Raw genomic sequence first — 8732 nt, forward strand, 5'->3', positions numbered from 1 at the left:
AATATGGATGAACCTTGACAACACTGAAGCCAGTCACTGAAGACCATAAATTGTCATGATTCACTTTAGGTGAAATATCCAAAATAGGCCAATTCATTAAGGCAGAAAGCAGATGAGTAGTTGTGTAGGGTTTGGGGGAAAGCAAGGGGGTGGGGAAGAGTTAGAGGAAAATGGAAAGCGGCTGCTAAGAGTTTCTCTGAGGGATGACGCAAAGGTGAGATTGAGTGTGGCGATGATTGCACAACTGTGTAAAAACAGAATTGTAATTTAACGCATGAATTGTATGCTATGTGAAATATTTCTCAATAAAGCTGTTAAAATATAGAAACCAACCATGGTTTCTAAATGGTAAACATACCATTTACCAAAAAAGTAACCGAAAACAAACAAGGCCGCTCAAGCGTGACCTGCCAGTGAAACCTTTCTAAATCCTTGTTTGGATTCCCACTCGTTCCTCTCTCAGGGTTTTCAGAACCGTGGCCCAAGAGCCTGCTATCCGTCTGTCTGTCCTCATCTCAGCCTTCACTCTTGTCCGCATCTCCACCTTCACAAGGACGGCTGCCAGTAAAGGTCTGTGTAATGAGTGAATTCTCATAATCACCTTGATACATTCTGTAACAGAACAAACAGATAGCTAATAGTTTGATCAATAAATATTCATAGCCGTGAACCTTGGCTTCATCAGCATCTGATAAACATTGCAGAACCTGAGGTTCTGAGAAGCACGCTGTGCTTAATAATCTCAGAGGTCGAGTATGTCAGATTCCCGGAGTGCTTGAACTCTGTTTTGATCTCAGCACTGTGCAGCCAACATTTTGCTGGGTTGCGGAGCAAGTTGCTGGGTTCATGGCTGGAGTGGGAATGCCCCAGCCCAGGTGCTTCCATCCCCTCTCCGGCCTTCAGTCTGCAGCCAGCTCTGGAGATGATTTAGTGCATCCAGACCCTATATCTGAGTCACCAAGACTGGCACTGTGAGCTCTTCTTCCCGAACTGATCCTGGAGACCTGCGCCTGGCCAGCAGGTGACAGTGATGGAGGAAGTGGCTGGTCCTGTCCTCCTCGTCCTGGCATTCCACTGAGAGCCTGCGGCCGGCCCCTTGGCTGGGCCTGTGGGGAGGACGGCGTAGGCGTTCCTCTGGTTCTACAGAGGAGGCTCCTGCCTGGCAGTTTTTAAAGGGAGGTTGTCAAGGTCCCTTTGACCATCTTCTCTCTCCATAGGTTTATCTGGTGACAGTGACACCGGGATGGTATCCATTTGGAAAATGAGCACTGGGCTCCTAAGGAGTTTTGAATAAGAATGTCACAGAGGAATGAGGGTCCCCAACACGCAACAGCCGTGAGGAGCAGCATGAATTTTCCGCAAGTCTCTGTGTTTTGGAAACCTGCTGAAGAGTCAACCAGATTGATGAAGCAACACACAAAGCAGGACTTGCCAGATGTTAGTGAGACTGGCTGCTGAAATCCCTTGGGAGACTGCCATGGGTCTGGGTTGGGAGATGACCCTGAGCCACATGCCTGAGTTTGGGAGGCCCTTGGGGACCTTCATGTCTTCGGCCAGCCCATCTCATCCCACCTTGGGCACTTGCTGCTTCTCTGTGCCTTGCTCTCCTCACTCCCCACCTGCCCGGGGTACTCCAGGTCCTCCCCCTGATCCCAGAGCCTGGAGGCAACTTGGCGACATCTTCCAGGACAAACACACTGGCTGCGTGTCAACCTGCCTCCTTCGTGCTGATACCCCACCTCGAGGACACCTGGGGAGGGGAAACCAGTGCGGCCAGACCAGAGGCCTCTGTGTGTGTGGAGAAGCCCCTGTGGCGAAAGCTCCAGCAGGGCAACGCCCTTTCCTCCTCCCAGGAAGGGATGGGGAAAGCAGAGACGCGTGGTCCTTGGAGATGGTGGAGTAGGTCAGGGAAAGACCCCTGTCTGCCTGGTTGCCTGTGAAGGCAAAGCAAATTGACAGTGAGTATTTCCTGAATGAATGAATGAAGATGAATGAGTGAAATATCATCATCTAGCCCCTCCCCCCCTCCTCCGTGAGGACCCAAGCATCTGACTTTGGTATGGTGGTTCTCTTCAGCTCGAGTGGGGTGGCTTGAGTGTCCCATGGACAATGTCCATCCCCGGCCTCCAAAGCTCCTCCACTCCAAGGACCTTCCATCTGTCTTTTCAGCTGCCCACTCCTGTAGCCGCACCCTGCGCCTTGTCATCACCTGAAACTACCCCACCCCGGAAAGCTTAAATACCAGTATCCCACTCTCATACCCAGCTCCCACTGCACTGCCCTCAGCGCGCCCACACACACACACACGTACACACCTCTGCCTTCCCCTGCTTGGTCACCTCCTCCAAATGTGGCTTCTTTTCATACCAGGTAAACGGTCTGAACTGCCTTCTCATCAGCACCTCTGATGCTCTTACGTCCTGCCCTTCCCGTGAATCCACCTCACCTCATTTCAGCAAAACCCTTGGTGCTCAGTGTCCCCCCACCCCCCGGGCAGCCCAGCAGTGCCCGAGAGGCGCCCCCATGCTGCCCGGCTCCACACGTGGGCTCCTTGTCCGGTTGTCCCTTCCCTCCGTCACTCACCCATCCGTTCTTTCAACAGATATGCACTCAGCGCTGACTGCAGGCCAGGACTGTTCAAGGTGCCAGGGACTGAGTGGTGAAAGCTAGTTCTGGTCCTGCTCTCATAGACCTCCCTGCTCGTGGGGGACACGGTAAATTGACCCAAGACCATTGTGGTGACTCAGCCAGGTCTGCCTTGCTGCTCGGCTGCAGTCTCTCCTGGAGGCTTTGCAGCCTTCATTCTGAAGATGACCTCATCCCCCACTCCCCAGGAAAGTGATACCCTCAGATGTTAATGTTGCTTCTAATTCTGCCAGTCTATGGATTTACCATCTTATGTAGTCCTTCACCCCATTGCTGCCTTGTTTTTCTTGTTTAGAGGATGTGACAGGTCCCCCTCTTTGAGGCTGGCACCCCTTCCCCGGCTCATCACCAAAGTCTCCCCCATCTCCTCTGTCAGTTATCTCCTAGCTGTCTTTCAGCATCCAGCACACCGTCATTCTACGATTCTTCCCCTCAGCGTGCAAACTCAGCCTTCTTTCTTTCTGGATTGTTGTTTTAATTGTTGGCCGTGCCTTGCAGCTTGTAGGATCTTAGTTACCTGACTGGGGATTGAACCCGGGTCACCATGGTGAGTGTTGAATCTGAACCTCTGAACCACCAGGGAATTCCCTTAATCATCATCTCTCTTTAAACCTCCTTCCTTGGTCCTTGAGCCCTACTCCACTGCCCCCTCGCCCACCCCGGGTCTCTCTCCTTCATTCTAAATGTCCAGTGCTGTGTTCACATCCCGACCGCCAGGCACACCTGTGTTCCCCTGCCTGCGGAGGACCTACTGTGTGTACAAGCCTGTGCTCATGGCTAGGGGAACCACAGGGGACACAGGCCCTGGCCTCAGGCAGCTTCCATTCTAGTGTGGAAAGCAGGTCAGATGCAATTAAACAGATAAATAAGAATAAGAAATTCACATTTTTTTTTTAAGTTCTTACAAAGAAGATCAAAAGGGGGAATGAGACTGAGAGTAGCTGGGAAAACCCACTTCAAATAGGGTTCTCCCTGGAGAAGTGACAGGGCCTTGAAAGTTTAGAGTGGCCCAGATTCATGAGGGATGGAGACAGGAAGAGCCGCACCTGGTAGGAGGAATCTCCCAGCTGAGTGTGTGTAGGTGGGCTCTGTTCCCTCTGCAGGCCGCCCCCATCTGGCTCTGTCCTCACCACTTCCTCAAACACAATCCTCCTCTCATTTTTCAGCCCAGGGAACGGGTGTGGTCATGTTTATTAGTGCTCCCCTACCTAGGTTGTTGTTCTGTCACCAAGTCATATCCGACCTTTTGTGACCCGATGGAGTACAGCACGCCAGGCTCCCCTATCCTTCACCATCCCCCAAAGTTTGCTCAAATTCATGTCCATTGACTCAGTGGTGCCATCCAACCATCTCACCCTCTGTCACCCTCTTCTCCTCCTGCTTTCAATCTTTCCCAACATCAGGATCTTTTCCGGTGAGTCAGCTCTTTGCATCAGGTGGCCAAAGTATTGGACAGCTTTAGCCTCAGTCCTCCCAACGAATAGTCAGGGTTGATTCCCTTTGGGATTGACTGGTTTGATCTCCTTGCTGTCCATGGGGCGCTCAAGAGTCTTCTCTAGCACCACAAATCGTTTAACACTCTCCTCTGGAATCACCCCTTCTTGGGACTTGCATGAGTCCATTGTCTTATGTGGTCACTCAGGCTCCTTCCTGTGTGTCTTTTCTCTGACCTCCCTTTATTTTTGTTGTCTCCATTCATTACCCACTGCTCTCTTGAGCTACACTGGAGGTTCATGGCTTTTGAGGGCTCACAGAACCCTTTGATCCTCTGTTGATCTCTCCTCCCAGGAAAAATATGTGTATATTACCTGTACATAGGTTTCTTTTCATATGATATCATCCAGGGGTTTGCGGGTCCACCTAGACTCTTGGATTCCAGATTAAGAAGCCTTATCTATACACTTTCCCAGAGTTATTTCATCCACTTCCACAGGAACTACTTGTTCTTCATAACTTTTAAAAATTCAAGTGTAGTGGAGAGGAAGGGATGAGTAGATAGAATACAGAGGATTTTTAAGATAGTGAAACTACTTTGTATTATATAATGTTTTTGTAACATCTAATGGGAAAACTGAAATTTAAATTTGAGCCAACCCAATGCTATTACTCCAGTACTCTTGCCTGGAAAATCCCATGGATGGAGGAGCCTTGGTAGGCTACAGTCCATGGAGTCGCTGAGGGTTGGACACGACTGAGCGACTTCACTTTCACTTTTCACTTTCATGCATTGGAGAAGGAAATGGCAACCCACTCCAGTGTTCTTGCCTGGAGAATCCCAGGGACGGGGAGCCTGGTGGGAGGCTACCTATGGGGTTGCACAGAGTCGGACACGACTGAAGTGACTTAGCAGCAAGGCTATTACAATGATGAATACATGTCATTATACATTTTTGTCCAAACCCATAGAATACCAAGGATGAAACCTAATAGAAACTACAAACTTTGGGTGGTAATGAAAATCAGATGACAATATAAATTGGGATCTGTTTCTGGACCCTGTCTTCTTTTCCATGATATATTTGTTGATTCTTCCTTCAGAAGCACACCATCTTGATTACGGTGACTTTATAGTAGGCCTTTAAATAGTCTCTAACTTTGTGGTTTTTTAAAAGTGTTTTGAAAATAATTTTTGTACGACTACACATTTTAGAATCAGCTTGTTAATTTCTACCAAAAAAAAAAAAAAAGCCTGCTGATGTTTTGCATTGAATCTACAGATTAGGGTGGTGAGAATGAACATCTTCTCATTTATTTATCTCCCCAACCTTCCACCCCTCCCCCACCACCAGGACCTGCTCTTGTGTTATCTACCATCATCCCTGACCCTGAAACTGGGAGGCACCTTTAACCTTGCCCTCTCCCTTAGCCCTAACGACAATCATGAAGGTCTGCTGATTTTTCTCTTTGTCTCTAGTGGTACCATGTGCAGGCCTTCCTCATTACTCACTCAGATAATTGCAATCACTGCTTAATAGCTGGACCCAGCAAATATAACTCACATATCAGCCTGAGAGGCTGCTTTTGCAAATCTGACCCCACCCATCTAGCTTGACACTCATTAGCTCAGGGTGAATTTCCAGTTGGCTTAACTTGACATATACCAGTTCACTATCTGGCTCTTTTGTACCTTCTTGGCAGCATTTCCCAATATCCACTGCCCCTTCCTTTTCCTGAAAGCCTCCCTACCCCCTGAATGAGTTGGGGCCCCTTGTTGATGCACCCATCATGCCCGGTACATGGGACTGGGCACATAAGGCAGGGTCTCTTGCTCAAAAATTGTTAAGAATTTCAAGATACAACAGCAGAGTTTTAAACCAGGTGTGAGTGAGGCTCTTGTGAGCACAGGGCTCTTCATGACTGTACTGGGCCTTTGCATATCCCATGCTTGTCAGTGTCTCTGTTTCTATGGAGCAGGAAGCCCTAGAGCTCTGAAGAGCCCGGGCAGGTCATCTGTGAAGTGAGTTGCTTTTTTCCAAAACCAGTGGCTTTTGTTCCTTTGTGATCACTTTGATTGCTCTTAGATCAGAGAACATTGGCTACTATTATAGTCTAGCTGCTTAATTCTGACAACTGAGTCAACAAATAATTACGTTTGATGAGGCCAGCTGTGATCAGGGTATTTCGAGATGAAATGAGTTTGCCTGTGGTTTCGTCGTCAGCCAGTGACCCCACTGCAAAGGTGGGGATGGTGATAAACCTTCAGGCACAGAAGTCACCAGTTTTGGGGTAGTATAACCAGCCTGTGCTCATTCTCAGTAAACATCTGTTCTTATGCAAAGGATTCTACACATGAAACTCAGGTTTTCCAGGTGCCTCGGTGGTAATGAATCCGCCTGCCAATGTAGGAGGTGGGTTCGATCCCTGGGTTGGGAAAATCCCCTGGAGAAGGAAATGGCAACAGACTCCAACATTCTTGCCTGAAAAATCCCATGGATAGAGGAGCCTGGCTGGCTACAGTCCATGGGATCACAAAAGAAACAGACATGACTTAGTGACTAAACAACAAATACATTAAACTTTCCAAAAAAGCTCCTTTAAATAGACTGGAAATGCATGCCTATGTGTATCTAATGTTATTTACACAAAGTGTAAGTGTGTGATTGAAGGGGGAAATGTGCAGCGAGGTAGCATCCCACAGTCTGGGGCAAAGTATGGGGTGCTTGCTGTGATCTGCTTTGTTCTCAGGTCCTAGTGAGAGTCTTCACGGTCAAGTATAAGAAGCCTTCTAGTCTGACTTACTGCTACTTCCCCTGGCTTAGTTTCTCCTGCTCTGGACGCCTTTTCAGCATGGATTGTGCTCTATGCAGTCTTTTATCTCTAATACGCATGAGGTCTGGAAATAGGTCCAGTAAATGGCTAATGAATGGAACATAAAGGGAGGAAAAAAAGAGGGAAAGAATCAGAGGGGAGATTTCAGGGTTGGATTATATTATCTTGTGGAAATAAGATAACTTATATTACCCCCTACCACCACCACCTAGAGCAGACAATAAAGCAAAACACAGCCTTACTTAATCTAAAGTTCAGCTTAAGTTTGTCCATAATGTAGGTAATAACTCATTTCGGTTTAAGATAGCTAAATGCCCATATATGTAATACAAATGAAAACAAAAAAATTTAAAAACTAGCAGAAACAATAATAGATTTATATCGATAACATTTATGAAAGTTGTTTTCTTAATAACATGTATGTAACTTTGACTTTTTTAATTTAGTTGTTCATTTATTTATTCAACAGACATGGACTGTTTATTATGTGTCTACCTAGGGAACAGATTTCCATGATCAAACATTCTATAATTCACCATCATCCATTTGTGGATTTAACATACTTAAAAAGGAAATCTTTTTAACAGTAAAAATATTAAGTCTATTCCTCTCTCTCTCTTTCTTGACCAAGCTATATAAAATGGACAAAAAGCATAACACAAGGCCATGTGAAAAAGCAGGGCAGCACCAATGTGCAAACTGCATGTGCATTCCAGAAAACTTGAACATTATCTCGTAATATTGACTCTGGAATCTGTGTGCCAATTCAGCCCACAGAGAAAGACTTACATGGTAGTATCTTATTTTCATATAATAATGTCATCTGCAAAGCATTTTCATAGGTGTAATGTCACTTCAAATATGCCTTCTAGAACCCAACAACCTGAAGCAGACATATTGACAAATACCTGAACACATAGTAGTAACTCAAAAGCTACATTTTTTTTTTGGCTGCACGGGGTCTTCACTGCTGCACATGGGTTTTCTCTAGTTGTGGTGAGTGGGGGCTACTCTCCTGTCGAGGAGCTCGGGCTCTAGAGCATGCAGGTTTCAGTAGCTGTGGCACGTGGGCTTTAGTTGCCCCGCACCATGTGGAATCTTCCCAGACCAGGCATCAAACTCTTGTCCCTTGCACTGGCAGGTGGATTCTTAACCACTGGACCACCAGGAACATCCCTCAATAGATATTTGCTGAATGAGTATATGAGTGAATATGGTTACAGGACACATAATCAAGAGCAAAGTATTAAAAGAATACAAACATTTTATAGGTAAGTCCTAAAGGCATTTCAATCTGAATACACGTGTACTTAATTTAGTTTCTCAAATCCTCGCTGTATCTCAGGAGGGATTCTCTTCTTCTCTGGGTGGGAAAGACAACCTGTCCATGCCGATTGTGATGACAGTGATGGTGATGGTGACGACCATACAAGCTGCACATGGTTAGGCAGAATTCCCGGATGACCCAATGTCCTTCACCTTTGCATAATTCCCTCCTCTGTAAATATTATGTTACATCACATGACAAAAAGGTTTTGCAGATGTAATTAAGGTTACTAATCAATTGATCTTAAGATAGGGCTCACCCACTCACATGAGTCCTTCTCTGTTGGATGCAGAGGGGAAGTCTGAGACCTGCTTTGGCTGGCTTGAAAGACTACAAGTGTCTATTCCACGAGTTGCCTGTGGCGGGAGGGGCAGCTGAGGTCACAGGGGAAGAACCTGTGATCAGCTTCTGGGAGCTAGGAGTGGCCCCTGGCTGACAGCCAGCAAGGAAATAATAAGGGATCTCAGTTCTACAACTGCAGAACACTGAA

Source organism: Bos indicus, chromosome 11, assembly GCF_029378745.1.
Source record: "Bos indicus isolate NIAB-ARS_2022 breed Sahiwal x Tharparkar chromosome 11, NIAB-ARS_B.indTharparkar_mat_pri_1.0, whole genome shotgun sequence".
In the NCBI taxonomy this organism is placed as follows: Eukaryota; Metazoa; Chordata; class Mammalia; order Artiodactyla; family Bovidae; genus Bos; species Bos indicus.